The following is a 20,769-nucleotide window of genomic DNA, read 5'->3' as shown; positions in this document are numbered from 1 at the left end:
GGCGCCCGCCACCACGCCCGGCTAATTTTTTTTGTATTTTCAGTAGAGACGGGATTTCACCATGTTAGCCAGGCTGGTCTCGATCTCCTGACCTCGTGATCCACCCGCCTCGGCCTCCCAAAGTGCTGGGATTACAGGCGTGAGCCACCGCGCCTGGCCTGGATTTATTTACTCTTAACAACTCCTATCAGGTATAAAGATCTTCACTGACTGCTGGAGTTGTTTGTTGTCTCCAGAGTGGGCAAACCAGGTAAGCAGCTTCTGCCCCTGAGAGAATCACACCTGAGCAAGGCCAACTCTTGTTGAGGTGCTCTACAGTTTACAAAAACACCTTTGTAAACTCCCAAATGCTGTTCAAATGTAATTGGAAATTATTTCTGCCTGGCCCCAACCGTCTTCTACACTCAATCAGTCACTGCATGCACAGTGGTCTCTTTATGAAATTCCCCATCCTGCATTTATGAGTATGTAACTTGATACAGCTTTTTGGTGCCTTCTTTGTCTGTAGGTAAATAGCTCAGGGGGAATTTACAAGCCTTTCCTCATGCCCCAAGAACAGTCGTCACCAACCTGTGAGTCTTGGATTGGGGCTTATCCCATGCATTCACATCTTTTATTTCTGAACCTCACAGAATCCCTGTGGTAGGATAATGCCTATTTTATAAGTAAGGAGGTAGGATAATGCCCATTTTATAGGTTAAGAAACACAGGTTGTAAGAGGCCAAGCTGCTTGTTCAAGGGCTTTCAGTTGAGGTCCATTGACCCCCAGCATGCCCCAGAGAGTCATTAGACTATCAACTCATGAGGTCAGGAATAAGATCTGTCTTGCTGATTGCTGCAACTTCAGAATGTAGTGTGGAGCAGTGCTCAGTAATGCTTGCAGAATGAATGAATGAGGGGATGAACGAATGGCTGAGTGAGGATCAGCTGCAGTGTTGAAATCCCTCGGCACCTAGCCTGGTGTCTGTCAGGCAGTAATGCTCAGTGGGTATTTGCTGCAAGGATGGGTGAATAAAGAAATGTGTGGGTGCCTCTCTGAGGGTCTGACATGGGGGCTGGAAGTTCTGTGCTCACTTCTCTGCACTCACCTCTAGGTTTTGCAGCTAAGGATATGTCTTTGGCTCATTGTTGACTCTTTCTGATAGTCTAGTAGAAGGCTCACCTGTGGTGCCTGGGAGCCTCCCTGGGCTCAGCACACACAGTGGGGCAGCAGGAACACACACCTGTCAGAAACATCTTTCCTCTGCAGAAAGCAGACCTAGAATGTGATTTGAGCCTCCCAGAAATACATTCTCCCCACCTCCATCTCCTGGGGCTATATATGGAAATCTTCTACCCCATAGGCCAGCAATAAAAAAATCAACTGTCCCTCTTAGAGAAGGGGCATCTCTGGGAGCTCCAGTCCTGAGGCCTGGGTCTTATTTATTGCCAGCCTGCTTCAGAGCTTCACAAATCCCAGGGAGGCCTCACTGCTCTGCTCCAAATCTTCAAAGGACTGTTGATATTTGATCTCCTGTCCCAATTAATCAGCTGCTCCATGCATTCACAATGTCATCCCTGTTTGCAACTGCATGGTTGGAATGCTTTTCCTTGACGTGGCTTTGCCACTTCTATGCTGAAGGAATGAGAAAAAGATACACTCTTCTTTTGTCCTGCCTGTTCTTCCTGTGTCTGGAAAATGCCGACTGCTTTTGGATCTACTCCCACTGCCTAGGGTTCAGCCTTACTTTCCCACTTTCTGGCCAGGTGATGACTCAGTTCCTTTGACCGTAAAATGAGGACCCCAAGACTTGTCCTGTCCATCATGCTGAATGTTGGTTTTCTTTTGAATTACTTTTGCTTCCAGGACATGTCTAAAAGTGGCTTGTTTCAATAAACTTTTCTTGTCATTTCTCATTTTCTCCTTAAATGATTAAGGCGCAAATGATTGATGCTAACGAAAGATTGATGGATACAAGTAATTACCCAGTGCCAAACTTTTTAAGAAGCTACCCCCAAACGGTCTTTGCTCATTCTTTGAGTCTCTAAGGGGGAATGAGAGGCAGTTAACATCGTTCACACCTACTATGTGTGGAACATATTAGCCTGTTTGTGCATGAGCTCTTACATAACCTCCAGGGCATTTCCTTGGATAGCATAATGATCCTGTTGTGTTGCTGAAAACACTAATGCTCCATGAAACCAGTAAGTTTTTGAAGCTCGTGCTATGAATATGTGTGGAAGTAAGGGATGCACCCACATCTCCCTAACCTCAAAGGTACAACTGTCATCTCTGCCTTATCCATCTTTCCAGAAAGAAATGAACAATAGACTACGTGTATGAACTAGTATCATCAATGCCATCAGGCCTTGTGCCCAAGGGGATCTACATACAATCTTTTGAAACAGGATTAAGTTACATGATTTATCATGTTGTCCAAAAGGAAGAGTTTCTGTACATTTTGAAAGGAGAAGGTGCTGAGTGTGTGCCCATATGTAAGCTCATGAGTTGTGGCATTAATATTAATATAAAATAATACATAATTACTAGAAATAAATATTAATTAAAATATTAAAAAATATATTAATGAACACCTACTATGAGCCTGTGATAAGTATCTCATTTAATCCTCTCAATAATCTTCCCAGATCAGTATGCCATTTTATGATATTTTCAATTTTAGCATGACAATTTTCAAACACATGGAAAACTTGAAATAGCATAATAAGCACCTATGTTTTCCTCATCTAGATTAGCAGTAATGCTCAATTTTCTACATTCATTTTTTTCCCCTGCTAAATTATTCTGAAGTATAGTTGTTGTGAGATTTCACTCCTAAATATTCCAATATGTATTTCTAAGGAGTAAGGGATTTTCCAATATAATTTTAGTACTACTATGACTCTTAAGAGAAAGTTCCCCATATTAAGATGAGAAAATGTTCAGAAATGCATTGAGCTCCAGCCAAGTAGACTACCTTGGGGCCCTGGAGCATGGCCCATTATTTCCTCATCATGCTATGTGCTGAGTTAAAGAACTTCAGTTTTGGAGGGTGAATTCCTGAAGTGCCAAGTTAGGAGGGACTGGGGATAGTGGTTAGAGAGAGTATGACCTGACTTCAGCCTCTAGGTTACACCTGTATTTGATGCTTTGCATTTTTCATCCCTGCATTAGTCTGTTCTCATGCTGCTGATAAAGACATACCTGAGACTGGGTAATTTATAAAGAAAAAGAGATTTAGTGGACTCACAGTTCCACGTGACTGGGGAGGCCTCACAATCATGGCAGAAGGTAAAAAGCATGTCTTACATGGCAGCAGACAGGAGAGAGAATGAGATTCAAGTGAAAAGGGTTTCCCCTTATAAAACCATCAGATCTCGTGAGACTTATTTCACTACCATGAGAACAGTATGGGGGAAATCACACCCATGATTCAATTATCTCCCACCAGGTCGCTCCCACAACACGTGGGAATTATGGTAGCTACAATGCAAAATGAGATTTGTGTGGAGACACAGCCAAATCATATCAATCCCCTTTCACACACATTATGCCACTCAAAGTGCAGATAATTTTTAGGCCCTCTGCTCCCATGAGAATCTGGACAGCATAGCTAGATGTGGCCTACTTCAAACTTAAAAATATTTCCTTAAGAATACTGTTTATCTTTAAAAATATATAATTCCTGCTTCATAATCTCTCCATGTGTGTTTTTAATATGCACTCATGAATTTATTTGCTCATTTGTGCAACAAATATATATCTATTTGTATTTTTAGTAGAAACTGGTTTTCACCATGTTAGCCATGCTGGTCTCAAAATCCTGACTTCAGGCGATCTGGCCTCGGCCTCCCAAAGTGCTGGGATTACAGGCATGAGCCACTGTGCCCGGCCAAAGAATATTTTTTTGAGGACAAACTATGCCCAAGCATGGATACATATTCATGAACAAGTCAGACTTAAGTGATGCGGTATTTTTGTTTTGAGGCTGCCGATCTCAAGAAGCAGGAGGTGTCCAAGGGCATGGACCAATGCACCTGTCTGGTGAGGCACTGTACTTGTTAGTTAGCTGCTGGCGGCTCTTAGTCTAGTTGGCAGAGAATTCAATTCATTAGTTATTCCCACAGCTACTGTGTATTGGACTTACTAGTGAGACCTTGAGATGAATGAAGTTGGTTCCTGGGCTCTGGAGAAGGCAGATGTGTAGCAAACTAATTATACCATAATTTTATAGGGATCTTTGGTGTTCACAACCTCCAGTCTTGTGTTTCATAGGATCTACTATAATTCATTAATTCATTCACTTAACATTTATTTATTGAGAACCTCCATTCTGTGTGCTGGAGATAATGAGCAAAGTAGACTGAGTCCCTATCCTTGTGATGCTTACGTTCTAACATGGAATCATATTAATCCCTTTCACAAAACTGTGTTTGCTAAGTGGCTTGTAGTTTCACAATGCTTACATACTTATCTAATTTTCACACAGCATTCCATGGGCTAGGCAAGGTAAGTCTTCCTGTCCCAATTTTACAAGAGAGGAAATTGAAGTTCCAAGAAATTAAAAGGCTTGTGGATAAAGCAACAGACTCAGAATTTCAAGTAATGCTCTTTTTTTCTCCATCACATGAATACACATACTGAAATACCTAGGCTCTGTCCTGGGGATACAAAGAGGACTGATCCTGAATATATAAATTTAGTCCCAACTTCTCTGAGATTCAGTCTCATAATAAAGCCAACAGAGAACATTTAAGTCTCTTCTTCTCTCCTTTCCTCTATTCATTCCTTCCCTATTTTCCTCTTTAGCACCACAATTCAACCACTTGGTCAAACCCACATTCTCGGGTTAGCCTTAGTTTCTCTTTTATCACATTTACCTCCCAGATCTTGTCAACTCAGCTTCCTAAATAATTTCTGAATGTATCCAGTTCTCTCCATTGCCACTGTGACTTTCATAGTCTAATCACCATTTTCTCCCATTTGGACCTCTGTACTACTCTCCAAGAGATGTGCTGGTATTGTCCTTGCCTTCCAAAATGCAGACTTAGTGAACGTTGAGAAAACAAGTCATTGTGCTTCTCTGTTTAATATCCTACAAATAACTCAATTCCTCTTAGAACAAAATCCCACCTCCTTCCTATGCCTTACAAGGTACTGCATAAGCTGATTTCTTCCTTCCTTACATGCATCCTCTGTTATCCCCTTCTCTCCCTGAGATTCCAGCTACACTTTCATGCACCCACACTGGTGCTTTTTCTGGTCCATGAGAACTCCAAGCTGATTTCCATTTTAGGCCCTTTGAATGAGCTGTTCCCTCTGCCTGGGTTACTCTTTCCCTTGATTTTTACCTGGGCCAGAACCCTCTTATCACCTGATTTCCAGATTTAATGTCACTTCCTTAGAACGGCCTTCTTTGACCACCCTATCTAAAGTAGACTCCAATACTTTATCATGCCACCCTATTTTAATGTTTTGCAGTATACCTATCGCTATCTGATATTCCGTCTTGTCTACTGGTTTGCGTACCTATTGCCTGTGTTTCCTAATGGAACATAAGCTTCAGGAGAGTGAGAACATTGCCCATGTTCTTTAATCTCTGTATCCTCAATGCCCAGAGCAATAGTAAGTGCCCCAAAAATATTTTTTGATGGAATGAAATAAAGAAGTCAGGACTGTTGCTCTCCAACTTCAAATAAACTTTACCAGCTCATTGCTTAAAGCATTTGGTTGTAGAATCTGACCAGGTCAGAGCCCATGTGCATAACTCTTTGGGCCTGGTAAAGGAGCAGTCTGAGAGGTGAAAGCACTAATTCTCCATTATGAACCTAGTGAGTGTTCTATTGGTAAATCTTGTCACTGGCTCTTAGGTAATAAATATTCAATGAGAAGCCACTTCAGGTTCAGTGGTTGCAAGTTTGCTATCTTAAATTCAGGTAATAACTCTGACATGAAATGTAACCACTTTATGGTAGAGCTGAGGAAGTGATACTCAGGGACATGAGTTAACCTGCTCACAGTTACATGTCTAGTGAGAGCCAGACCTGGGATTCGAACCCAGGGCCATCCTACTTGAGTCATCATCTTGCTCTACTGCCCTGAAAGCCAAAGACACACTTGACAGCAGGTCTTTTCAAGTTGAAGAAAAAAATATACAGGTGACCAGGAAAGCCAGGACACATTGGAGTGGTTGGTATTGAGACCTGTGGTGTGAGCAGAGGAATCATCTTGGACAACCCTTCATATGAGTGTTGTTTCTATTTTAAAAGAGCAATTCCCCTACAGGGTTTGGAAGGGCCTTCCTTAGAGAGGGCCCAATTACAGGGGTGCCACATTCAAAATGCAAGAATGCCTGATTTGTGCTTTTTTAAACAGTAAAAAGAGCTCTGAAACATATTAAATTTTTATGAGGTGTGTTGCTGACTAAAAATTTTTTTGAGCAAATAATCATACAAAAAGAGTAGGCCACATACTTAAAATTAAAACCTCCAAATAAGAAAAATATTTATTAAATAAACTTACACCAAGCCACAGTGACCTTTTGAATAGGCTTTCTTCCTGAAATATTGAGCCAATTCAATTTTTGGAATAATTTTAGTCAACAAGTTGTTGGGTCATTATTAGAGAATAACAACATGGGAGGTGTCACCTATTGTCAAGTGGGAGAATCCTGGCCTCAGAGTGAGAAGATCTGGTGAATCTAAGCCTGTCATTAACTGTGTGACCTTGGGAAGCTGCATAACCACTTTAGACTACAGTTTCTCCATCTTTAAAATGGAGATATTAGTATATCACCTTGCTGCCTCTTAAGGTGATTATGAAAATCAAATGACTAATGGATGCAAAAGCACATTGAGAGGCATAAAATACTTATTTATGATATTAACAGAGCTAGCTAATTATTCTAGCAATACTAATAAGTGGATTTATTTGCAATGCCCAAGAGATGGAGGCTTTTATTCTTAGAAATTATTTCAATTTCCAAGAACTTTCAAGGCTTTCATCCTAGGACACATCATATTTGTTATTTGGTCCCTGCTGCAAATCTTATCTATTTCCTTGGGCATGGCTATTTGCCAGACTTCTAAAAATTCTTGCCTCCAGCTTTTTTTCCCTCCAGGCCATCCTGTTATCTTCATGTTATTTGCCAGCTCAAACATATTCCATGATTCCCTATTGACCACCAAAAAGCCTGAACTTCCAATTTGATCACCTCAGTTCTCCATCATTCAGTCCAACTTGGCTCCAGCTAGATGGACTTTTCTCTAACTTCTGTGTGTACATTATATTTCTCCATTGCTCTAGCCTGAATATTTGTGTTCCCTCAAATTCAAATGTGAATCCTAACTCCTGAGCTTATGGTATTAGAAGGTGGGAGCTTTGGAAGATGATTAGGTCATGATGAAACAGCCATCATAAATGGGATAAGTGCTCTTTTAAAATGTACTCCAGAGAGCTGCCTCACTCCTTCTACCACGTGAGGACATGGCTAAACGGTGTCATCTGTGAAGCAGAAAGGAGGCCCTCGCCAGACACTGAATCTTACTGTGCCTTGTTCTTGGACTTCCCAGCCTCCTGAACTGTAAGCAATACATTTCTGCTCTTTATGAGCCATCCTATCTAGGACATTTTGTTATAGTAGCTCAAATCTTTATATATGCTGCTCCTCTTCCTGGGAATACTCCCCTTTCTCCCAAATGTCTATCTCAGGCTTAGCCTGAGGCTGCATCTTTCCTGCTATTCTTCCATTTTTTCAATTATTTCATGACTTTGGTCACCTCTTGTTTGATGCATTCTCTCATTTATCTATTGAGAGCCTGGACAATCAGGCTTTTCTTCAAAGTTTTCCCAAATTAATTTTAATGGCAGTGCTTTTCAAGTCCTTGACACAGCTCACAGTAAGTAATGTGTTTTACATTAAGGCTCAGTACACACACACACATACACACCACACTTAAAGTAAAAAAAAAAAAATCAAGAAGCATAATGATCATTATGTATAACAGATGCTGGTGTTTTATTCTATTCTTGTCCCTCATTTAAAAAATCTAGTTGCAACCTACTACATTGATTTTACAACTCACCAATGGATTGCAACCTGCAGTTTAAAAAGCACTAATTGACAGTGTTAACTTTGTGAATAGAATTATTTAAAGACCTGGTTCTTGATATTCAAACCTAAGCTTTTGGAGTTAAAATAGAAATTTTCTCTCAAGATTTGGTCTTGCATTTGAAAGTCTTGGCTTTATAGGCCATTTTCTATATTATGAGTTAATAATAACTTATTTAGAAATTCCATTCATGACTTTGATTATCTCCTGGGGCAATGGATGCCACTGATCCAGGAAAGCAAAGCCTCAGTTATTTTGTCAAAGTTTCTTTTTGTCACATATTCATTGCTGGTGCTGGAATTTGAAAAGGCCCAACAAATAGCATTTTTCTTCCCTGACCGAGTTATACCAATTTGAGATGCAGAGGCAGGAATCAGGTGGAAAGAGGTCAAATATCATCTTTATTCGTGGCCAAGCTGTCGGAATACATGGCTTGGGTGCTAGAACCCAGTGAGCTTGCTTAAATGCCCACGGTGAATGAAATTACTCTTGCAGGCATGAGGAGCACTAGGGAGCCACAGCCTCACTCATCCCCAAAACCAGGTTTCTTGCTTCACTAGAACTTGATGACATTTTTAATTGTTTGGATTAACCAACCCTACAGTTCTTCCACCTTTGGATTTTCTTTATATGTAAGATCATAAAAATATTCCTTATTTATCAAGTAGAATTGGGATTTTCTGTTACTTACAGTTAAAATCATAAAAACAGGGCATGTTAACCTAGGGCTGAGAAACCATTGTGGGCAACTTAGGGATATTATGTAACATTATCTTACATGGAAAATAAAGGGAACTTTCTTTTAATTAATTCTATATCACTTATGTCTCCCTTTATGAGTTCTAAATTATTTATTTGCTACCTTAGTTTAGAAATATTTATTAATTGATTGGAAGCCTGGTAAATAGAACGGAATCACCCCTGATCTTTGAACAAGGATTCCCATAAAACTACCATGAGACAATGATTCTCATACTAAAAACTCCCTTGACTGTTACTGCACATGGTTTCAGTCTTATAACTTCCTTTCTTTTTCATAGACATGAAAAAGAAATGAAAAGTTTTTTTTCTTTTGCTTTCTTCATCTTTTTATCTCTCTTTTATTTTTTCTTATTTATCCTTACAAGTATTTAAGTAAAAGTCACCAATATTTTCCTGATTTTGAAATACAATGAGCTCTTTTAAAATCCCATATTACTTAACCACTCCCTACAGTTAGGTACAATTAATCACCCCTTCCTTCACATCTCTAGTTTCAGTGACACTATGTTAACCTGAGTTTCCATTTTATCTCTTGGGTCACTCCTTCTTATATTCCTGTATGGCTCCTTCTTTTCTGCTTGGTGTTAAATGTTGGTGAGTCTTAGAGATCTGTCCTTTGCCCCATTTTCTCTTCTCATTGTATCCATTCTTCCTCCATAATCACCTCTATTCTTGAAACTCTGTAGGCTGATGACTATTAAGTTTACATTTCTGGCTAAAATCTCAATAAATACTCATTTAATAAATGGAATGAATGAAAACAAATTCTATTCTACATCTAGAATCAAACATCAAAGGTACTTGGACTTTCATTTTGATGTCTCATAGCACCTAGAATCCAGCACATCTCAATAAAGAGTCATCTTTTCTTCCTCCCTAAGTCCTACTCCTCTCTCTGTGTTTCCTGTCTCAGTCAATGACTTCTAGAAGACTAGAAACTGCCCTGAACTACTCCCTTCACTTCTCATTTAATTGCTTACCACCTGCTGTCAGTTCTAGCTACTAAATATTGGTCAATTTTTCTCCTCTTCTCCTTACCTATTGTCACTCTGTTCAGAGCCTTAGCATGTCTTGCCTAAAATATACCAGTGGACCCTCAGCTGACCTGCCATCCTCTAATACTGTCACTTTTCCTTTGATTCCTCTATGATCAAAGTGTTAACTTTACACATTGTATTATATCAACTATAGGATAAATTTTATAAGCAGCATATAAGTGCTCATAATATGACCCCAGCACATTTATTTTTAGGTCTATTCATGGGAATTTAAAACCTTTTTGTTATTGCCAAAGGGATTTTTATATTATATTTTATAATATATTATTTTTGTTATATAGAAAAAATTATTTAAAAATGTTTTTCAAAATTGGTCATATTATTGAACTATCCTATTAGTTCAACAGTTTTTCATTCAATTACTTTTGAGCTTTACACATATGCTATAATATATTTTGTAAATAAATATAGCTCTGTCCTCTATTTTTAACATTTATAAGAGTTATTTCTTTATTGCAGTGTGTGGTATTGTTTACAAGTTCCATAAGAATGATAAATAAAAGTAGAAGTACTCATTGTTCTTGTCTCATCCTTGACTTTAATAGGAATTTATCTCAGGTACCACAATTGGGGATGATTCTGTTAATTAATTTTAAGATCAATACCATTTATCTTGTTAAGGAAATATTCTATTCTCTTTAATTAAGATTTAAGATAAACAATGAATTTAAAATTTTATCACATAATGTTTAAACATTTGTTGAAATAAATGTTTTTTTCTATTAATTTATTGAGGTGATCAATTATATATAAACAACATGTTGTTAGAGATAACGTATGAATCTGGAGTAACATTAGATGGGAATTGGTTTGAGGAACTGGGAACACCAGAGTCTTATCTCAAGTTATTTCCACTCTTCCTAATGAAGTTTCTAAGAAGAAAATATGCACAAGGGATAATTACAAAGAAGATCATGTTATAATTTAAAGAACCCTGGAGGGTAAGGCTGGGCCATAGTAAACACCAACTTTTCCTAAGCTAATTTTGCCTGCTAAAGCAGGCAACTGTTCTTTCTGTTTTTATTGTACTCAACACCCAGCCCATGTGTCAGATCTTTACACTCTGGTCCCATGAAAAGAAAACATAGAAGAGAATAGATAGTGTTCTTTGGAGAAAGGCCTAAGTTAGCTTATGAGTTCTATTGTGTAGCTAGAAAGGAATAAAATGGAAGGCAAGTCTATTGGAAATGTTTCCTAATATTAAGGCAGTCTCACTTTCTGGAATAAATTTGTTAATGAATCCTGTTGGTTCTTCAAAAATATGTCCAGGATCTGATATATTCTCAACACCTCCACTATTCCATCATGGTCCTGGGAACCATCACCTCCTGCCTGTATTGTAACAGTAGCCTCCATAGTGCTCCATTGCTTTTGCCCTTATCCTGAAAATCTATTTTCCACTCAGTATCCAGAGCGACTATTTTAAATTAAAACATAAGTCAGATTATGCCACTCCTGTGCTTAATATCCTCCCATCGTCCCTGTCTCACTTGCAAAAGCCAAGGTTTTTCCAATGGCTTATAAGTTCCCACCTGAGTTGCTCCCCAATACCTCTCTGATTTTGTGTTTCCTATTCTCTCCTTGATCACTACAGCTGCATTAGGCTTCTGGAGTACACCAGGCACATTTTACCTCAAGGTCATTCTTCCTCCTGCTTTGGATAGTTTCCTCACATGCATGTGGTGATCAGTACTCTGCTAAATTCTCAACATACATCCTTTGAAGATCTTCAGAATTTTCTCTCTGGACAGTTCTGTTCTTTCTGATACTCTTTCCTAAAAACTTTAGTGGCCTTGGTCTTTCCAAACTCTCAGCATCACATTCTCAAATCAGCTCTGTCTGTGTTCTTTCTCTCTGCACCCCAGTCTAGAGACTCTCCAAGCAATAACCTCACTTAATTTGTTTTCTGTCACTCAGGGATCACTGCCATTTGTCACCAGTGACTTGAAAACCATTGTTTCATATACTTCCCCCCACCCAGATTTTTAATTATTTTAAATGGAAGGATAAATCTGGTTCCTGTTACACCATCTTGCCTAAAAGCAGAACCCCTCAGCACTTCTTAATTCGCTATCCTGCTTTAGCTTTTCTCCATAGTGCTTATTAACATCCAACACATTCTCTATGTTACCCATTTATTTACCTGCCATCTGTCTTTCCCCTCACTAGAATGTAATTCAACAAGGAATCTGTACTTTTTCACAGATGTATCTTTGGACCTAGATCAAGGGTTGGCACATTGTAGGCACTCAGTAGTTATTTGTTAAATGAATGGATGAAGAATGTACTGGAACCAGGAAGAATTTACTCAGGACCATTAGGCCATGGTTCTACTTCTTCAAGAAATCCCCAACGTCAGCAGGATCTGCTTCTGAGGGCTGGATACTCAGTCAGTGGCAAGAGTCTATCACCTCCTCCATCAACACTTCTCTTTGTGGAACACGTTCTCACTCCTCTTGCCATCTCCCATAAAGGGCTTTGCTTACCCAACACTCCTTAGCTGGATCACAACTCTGAGAAGCATAGCTGGAAGGTTTTAAGTTTCGTTTCAAAATATAATCATTTTACAACCAAGCATATATGTGTATGTGTTTCTTCTCTACACCCAAACCTAAGCAGCTGCTACTTAATCTTCATCTCTTTCTTTGTATAAAACATGGATGTAAAAGGTCTTTTTAGCTCATGAGAGTGGAAGTTCAGGTGGGAATGAATCCAAGGGAAACTCAGCAGGGGTGGGCTAGCTAAATAACAGCACCTTTCCCCACAGACTTCCCCTTGTCATAGCTCTGTGCAAGGATTTCCCATCTGTCAGCTGGTGCATCCAGCAGTTACTCACTTGAGGAATCTAAGTTAAGTGTGGCATGTGTGGGAGTGTGTGCATGTGTGTGTGTATGTGTTCATTGGAAGGTATGGGGGTTTCTGGGACAACTTTTCTCTACTTTTATTTTTATCTGACTTTCGTTTAGTCTCTGCCTTTGTCCCACTTTGATTTTAATTTTGGTCTCAGGCTTTTGTCATGGGAGTCTTTGCTTTACTGGTTCCTTTTCATCCTTTAGGTCTCAGTTCAAATGTTTCTTCTTTAGAGAGAAATTTTCTTTTCCCATTGATGAATAAAGAAGTTTCTCCTGTTTCTATCATTCCATTTACTCTCTGTATTGCAGTTACAGCATTCTGTAATTATTCAGTTTGTTTATCTATTTACTTGTCTCCATCTCTGTATATAAAATCCACAGGAAGAAGAACCTTTTTGGTCTTACTCACTTTCTTTTATCTTGTGCCTTGCATAGGGCTTGACACATAGTAAATGCTTAGAAAATATGTACCAAATTAATTAATTGATTGATTCACTAAGGGAACAAGTGACAAGAATACTAATGAGACAGTGCAGAATTGATATGGAATTGCACATATTTGTATGGCTGGGCTAAGATTTGCAAGGGCGGAGGGGAGATTTAGGGCCAAATCAAGCAGGCCTTGTATACTCTGCCATGGCCAGGATTGGGCTTTATTCTGGAGATAATGTGAATCTATGGAAGGACTTAATAAGAAAAGATGAAGTCAGTTTTATGTTTCAAAATGATCAATGTGTCTGGGGTGGTGAATAGATTAGGACAGAATAAGACATGCTGCAAAGGGACCTGTTTGGACACTGTTGAAGTTATCTGGGTAACAGATGATAAAACCCCTACTTAAGGCCAACAGCAGTAGAAGCAAAAAATATTTGAAAAACCTGAGATAGGAAAAACAAGTTTTGTTGAAAGTGGGCAATGAAGAAATTGGAATAAAAAAGAGTATAAAGAGCAGCCAGAAGCTTAAGTGGGTCAAACAGAGCAAAGAAACACTGACATAAAATAAGTCTAGTTTGGGTATCAGTGAAAATGGTAGAATAAAGGCCTCTGAAAGTCCTCTCCTCCATAAAAGCAGTAAGAACAAGGGCAACAATTTTCAGAATTAACTTTTTAAAAACTGTAGACATTAATAAAAGGTTTGGGGAAAATTCAGGGAACATTTAAGAAAAACAGCTGAATTTTGGTATAAAAACCTGATATGAACAGTGCAGTGTTAATTTTTCCTATTCTCATCCCTTCATTTCAGCTCCATGGTAACCTTGAAAACCAACAGACTATGACCACAGTAAAAACTCGAGACTTGGTTGCCACTAGACGGGGCAAAAGAGGGTTGGAACTCTTCCAAAATCCTATTTCTGGAGAATTGTTATTTTTTTGACCTGCCTGGTAGTTCCCTGGAAGACCCCATTCTCAAAGCAGTCTTATTTAACTGATTCAGAGATCACCTAGTATGAACAGCTTTTTCTTAGGGTCATTTATTGAAAACAATTAGGAGCATTTGTTTAGTATCATGGCTGCCTGTGGTAGTGAATAATAGTTGGGGCAAATAATAGCTTTATAGGAAATGCTTGAAATTGATGTCCATAAAGGGCTCTGAAGACCTTTGACACATTCCTGAGAATCTAGAAGGCCATGTGCATGCTGCGGTATGTATGAATGTTCAGGGAAGGCTTGAGAAGGCTCTAAGCTCTCACCAGTGTCTCACTTTGAGGCTTCACTTAGGGGAAACTGAAAATTAAAGCAGAGTAGTTAACTGTCTAGCTAAATGTTGAAGGCATGTTCAATACACACATAGAGCCATTTGTCAAAGACTTGAGGGCTTATTGATTCCAGACACTTAAGGACATCTCTGTCCAATTCACCACTATGTTAACAAAGCAGAGACTTCCATGTTGATACATGTCAAACAATGCAGATTTTACAGCACTAGTTCAGAAAAATTACTAAATAAACAACATCAATAACAATGAATAGTAACAACAACAAACCCTGGTTGGGGGCAGGGGGTAGAATCCAGAATTGCCCTATTACCTAAAATGTTCAGTTTTGACAAAAATTATGAGATATGCACAGAAGCCAGAAAGTGTGACACTTACACAGGAAAAAGCAGTCACTTTGAGGAAGCTCAAATGTTGGACTTGCTAGATGAAGACTTTAAATCAGCTGTTTAAAGTATATTCAAAGAGCTAAAGGAAAACATGTCTGAAGAAGTAAAAGAGAGCTGAAGAATGAGTTTTCAACAAATTGAAAATATCAGTAAAAATAAAAATGATAAAAAGCAGCCAAATAAAAATCGTGGAGTTGAAAAGTGCAATAACTGAAATAAAAAGTCACCGTGGGGCACTTGAACAGGTGGGAGAAAGAATATACAAACTTGAATGCAAGTAATTGAAATTATCTGGTCTGAGAAACAGAAAGGGAACAGAACAACAAAAAATGAAAGGAGCTGGATAGACCTGTGGCATACCATCAACCATACCAATATACACATAATAGGAAGCTTCAAAGAGGAGGATGGGGAGAGAGGGGGAGAGAGAGAGGAAGAAGAAGAAGAGGAAGAGGAAGGATAAGAAGAAGAAGGAGGAGGAGGAGGGGGAGGTGGAGGTGGAGGAGGACGAGGAGGAGGGGGAGGAGGAGGAGGAGAGGGAGGAGAAGGAGGAGGAGAGGGAGGAGAAGGAGGAGGAGGAGAAGAAGAAGAATGAGAAGTAGAAGGAGAAAGAAGATGGACGAGGAGGGAGAAGAAGAGGAAAGAAGAAAAAGAAGAAGAAAAAAGAAGAAAAAGAAGAAACAGGAGGAGGAGGAGAAGGAGGAAAAGAAGAAAGAAAGAAAAAGAAAGTAAAAAGGATGAGAAGTGTCAGCAGAAAAAGGGGAGTAGAGGAGAGGAAAGGGGAGGAGAGGGAGAAAAAGGGAAAGGAGAATGGGCAGATGGGATATTTGAAGAAATAATGGTTGAAAAGTTTCCAAATATGATAAAAATATATTAATGTAGACACCCAAGAAGCTCAATGAACTCCAAGTAGTGTAAACTTGAAGAGATTCACGCTTAGGCTCATTACTATGAAAGACAAAGAGAGACTCTTAAAAGCAGCAAGAGAAAAGTGAATGGCCACGTACAAGGGGCCCTCAGTAGGATTAATGGCTAAATTCTCATCAGAAACTGTGATTCTGGAAGTTAATTGAATGTTTATTCAAAGTGATGAGAGATAATACTGTCAGCCAAGAATTCTGTGTCCAGTACAACTATCCTCCAAAATTGAAGGTGAAATTAAGATATTACAAGATAAACAGAAACTGAGAAAATGTGTCACTAGCACACCTGTTGTACAATAAATACTAAAGGAATGCTGTAGGCCAAAATAAATGACACTAGAGAGTAACTCAAATCTGCATAAAGAAATAACGTCAGTAAAGGTAACTAAATAAGTAAATGTAAAAGACAGTATAAATGTATTTTTTTGTTTGCAACTTTTTTCTTCTGTATAATTTATAAGACAACTGCATAAAGCAATAATTATAAATCTATGTTGATGGTGGTACAACACATAAAGACAATTCGTATGACAATAACTGCACAGAGGAGGGATGAGGGAACAAAGTTTTATATACTATTGAAATTAGGTTGATATTAATCTGAGCTAGACTGTTATAAGTTAAAATACAATATTGTAATGAGCAGAACAACACTAATACATGACTTAAAAAAAGTGAAAGAAACAAGGGGATTAAAATAGCAGACTAAAAAAATACCTACTTAACACAAAAGAATGCGATTATTTAAGGATAGAGAAACAAAAAAGACATAGGAAATGGAAAACAAATAGCAAAATGGCATACATAAATCACACCTTATCAGTAAATTATTAAATATAAATGTATTAAATACTTCAATTAAAAGGCAGGGATCCTCAGAATGCATAAAAAGTATCTAAATATATAGTGTCTACAAAAGACACTTTTAAATTCAAAGAAGCATATAGGTTGAAAGTAAAATAATTTAAAAATTTATACCATCCAAACAGTAACCAAGAGAGCTGAGTGACTATATGAATAACAGACAAAAAGGCTTTAAGTAAAAACCTGTTATAAAATACAAATAATGGCATTATATATTAATAAAAATATCAATTTACCATAAGATATAATGATTATAAACATATAACTAAAATAAACCTAAAAACAGTGTCCCACAACACATGAAACAGAAACTGACAAAATTGAAGGAAGATATAGGCAATTCAATAATAGTAGTTGGAGATTTCAATGCCTCAATTTGAATAGGACAATTGGGAAGAAGATCAGTATGGGACTAGACTACTTCATCAATGCTAAAATTCAACTAGATTTAATAGGCATACATGGAACACTGCCCTAAAAAAATCAGAATAAAATAAGTCTGAAGTATGGAATCCTGTATGAAAAGTATAATGAGTTGGGACTGAGAATAATTAGAGAATAGAAAACAGGAAGCAGGGGGAGGAGCCAAGATGGCCGAACAGGAACAGCTCCGGTCTACAGCTCCCAGCGTGAGCGACGCAGAAGACGGGTGATTTCTGCATTTCCATCTGAGGTACCGTGTTCATCTCACTAGGGAGTGCCAGACAGTGGGCGCAGGTCAGTGGGTGAGTGCACCGTGCGCCAGCCGAAGCAGGGGCGAGGCATGGCCTCACTCGGGAAGTGCAAGGGGTCAGGGAGTTCCCTTTCCAGGGGTGACAGACGGCACCTGGAAAATCGGGCCACTCCCACCCGAATACTGTGCTTTTCCGACGGGCTTAGGAAACGGTGCCCCAGGAGAGTATAGCCCGCACCTGGCTCAGAGGGTCCTACGCCCACGGAGTCTCACTGATTGCTAGCACAGCAGTCTGAGATCAAACAGCAAGTCCGCAGCGAGGCTGGGGGAGGGGGGCCCGCCATTGCCCAGGCTCCCTTAGGTAAACAAAGCAGCCGGGAAGCTCCAACTGGGTGGAGCCCACCACAGCTCAAGGAGGCCTGTCTGCCTCTGTAGGCTCCACCTCTGGGGGCAGGGCACAGACAAACAAAAAGACAGCAGTAACCTCTGCAGACTTAAATGTCCCTGTCTGACAGCTTTGAGGAGAGCAGTGGTTCTCCCAGCACGCAGCTGGAGATCTGAGAACGGGCAGACTGCCTCCTCAAGTGGGTCCCTGACCCCTGACCCCTGAGCAGCCTAACTGGGAGGCACCCCCCAGCAGGGGCAGACTGACACCTCACACGGCCGGCCAGGTACTCCAACAGACCTGCAGCTGAGGGTCCTGTCTGTTAGAAGGAAAACTAACAGAAAGGACATACACACCAAAAACCCATCTGTACATCACCATCATCAAAGACCAAAAGTAGATAAAACCACAAAGATGGGGAAAAAACAGAGCAGAAAAACTGGAAACCCTAAAAAGCAGAGTACCTCTCCTCCTCCAAAGGAACACAGTTCCTCACCAGCAACGGAACAAAGCTGGATGGAGAATGACTTTGATGAGCTGAGAGAAGAAGGCTTCAGACGATCAAATTACTCTGAGCTACGGGAGGATATTCAAACCAAAGGCAAAGAAGTTGAAAACTTTGAAAAAAATTTAGAAGAATGTATAACTAGAATAACCAATACAGAGAAGTGCTTAAAGGAGCTGATGGAGCTGAAAACCAAGGCTCGAGAACTACGTGAAGAATGCAGAAGCCTCAGGAGCCGATGCGATCAAATGGAAGAAAGGGTATCAGCCCTGGAAGATGAAATGAATGAAATGAAGCGAGAAGGGAAGTTTAGAGAAAAAAGAATAAAAAGAAACGAGCAAAGCCTCCAAGAAATGTGGGACTATATGAAAAGACCAAATCTACGTCTGATTGGTGTACCTGAAAGTGATGGGGAAAATGGAAACAAGTTGGAAAACATTCTGCAGGATATTATCCAGGAGAACTTCCCCAATCTAGCAAGGCAGGCCAACATTCAGATTCAGGAAATACAGAGAATGCCACAAAGATACTCCTCGAGAAGAGCAACTCCAAGACACATAATTGTCAGATTCACCAAAGTTGAAATGAAGGAAAAAATGTTAAGGGCAGCCAGAGAGAAAGCTCGGGTTACCATCAAAGGGAAGCCCATCAGACTAACAGCGGATCTCTCGGCAGAAACCCTACAAGCCAGAAGAGAGTGGGGGCCAATATTCAACAATCTTAAAGAAAAGAATTTTCAACCCAGAATTTCATATCCAGCCAAACTAAGTTTCATAAGTGAAGGAGAAATAAAATACTTTACAGACAAGCAAATGCTGAGAGATTTTGTCACCACCAGGCCTGCCCTAAAAGAGCTCCTGAAGGAAGCGCTAAACATGGAAAGGCACAACTGGTACCAGCCACTGCAAAATCATACTGAAATGTAAAGACCATCGAGACTAGGAAGAGACTGCATCAACTAATGAGCAAAATAACCAGCTAACATCATAATGGCAGGATCAAATTCACACATAACAATATTAACTTTAAATGTAAATGGACTAAATGCTCCAATTAAAAGACACAGACTGGCAAATTGGATAAAGACTCAAGACCCATCAGTGTGCTGTATTCAGGAAACCCATCTCATGTGCAGAGACACACATAGGCTCAAAATAAAAGGATGGAGGAAAATCTACCAAGCCAATGGAAAACAAAAAAAGGCAGGGGTTGCAATCCTAGTCTCTGATAAAACAGACTTTAAACCAACAAAGATCAAAAGAGACAAAGAAGTCCACTACATAATGGTAAAGGGATCCATTCAACAAGAAAAGCTAACTATCCTAAATATATATGCACCCAATACAGGAGCACCCAGATTCATAAAGCAAGTCCTGAGTGACCTACAAAGAGACTTAGACTCCCACGCGTTAATAATGGGAGACTTTAATACCCCACTGTCAACATTAGACAGATCAACAAGACAGAAAGTCAACAAGGATACCCAGGAATTGAACTCAGCTCTGCACCAAGCAGACCTAATAGACATCTACAGAACTCTCCACCCCAAATCAACAGAATATACATTTTTTTCAGCACCACACCACACCTATTCCAAAATTGACCACATACTTGGAAGTAAAGCTCTCCTCAATAAATGTAAAAGAACAGAAATTATAACAAACTATCTCTCAGATCACAGTGCAATCAAGCTAGAACTCAGGATTAAGAATCTCACTCAAAACCACTCAACTACATGGAAACTGAACAACCTGCTCCTGAATGACTACTGGGTACATAATGAAATGAAGGCAGAAATAAAGATGTTCTTTGAAACCAACGAGAACCAAGACACAACATACCAGAATCCATGGGATGCATTCGAAGCAGTGTGTAGAGGGAAATTTATAGCACTAAATGCCCACAAGAGAAAGCAGGAAAGATCCAAAATTGACACCCTAACATCACAATTAAAAGAACTAGAAAAGCAAGAGCAAACACATTCAAAAGCTAGCAGAAGGCAAGAAATAACTAAAATCAGAGCAGAACTGAAGGAAATAGAGACACAAAAAACCCTTCAAAAAATCAATGAATCCAGGAGCTGGTTTTTTGAAAGGATCAGCAAAATTGATAGACCGCTAGCAAGATTAATAAAGAAAAAAAGAGAGAAGAATCAAATAGATGCAATAAAAAATGATAAAGGGGATATCACCACCGATCCCACAGAATACTACAAACACCTCTATGCAAATAAACTAGAAAATCTAGAAGAAATGGATAAATTCCTCAACACATACACCCTCCCAAGACTAAACCAGGAAGAAGTTGAATCTCTGAATAGACCAATAACAGGAGCTGAAATTGTGGCAATAATCAATAGCTTACCAACCAAAAAAAGTCCAGGACCAGATGGGTTCACAGCCGAATTCTACCAGAGGTACAAGGAGGAGCTGGTACCATTCCTTCTGAAACTATTCCAATCAATAGAAAAAGAGGGAATCCTCCCTAACTCATTTTATGAGGCCAGCATCATCCTGATACCAAAGCCTGGCAGAGACACAACCAAAAAAGAG

Source organism: Pongo abelii, chromosome 3 (assembly GCF_028885655.2).
Source record: "Pongo abelii isolate AG06213 chromosome 3, NHGRI_mPonAbe1-v2.0_pri, whole genome shotgun sequence".
NCBI classification, from domain to species: domain Eukaryota; kingdom Metazoa; phylum Chordata; class Mammalia; order Primates; family Hominidae; genus Pongo; species Pongo abelii.
This window is presented reverse-complemented; position numbering follows the sequence as displayed.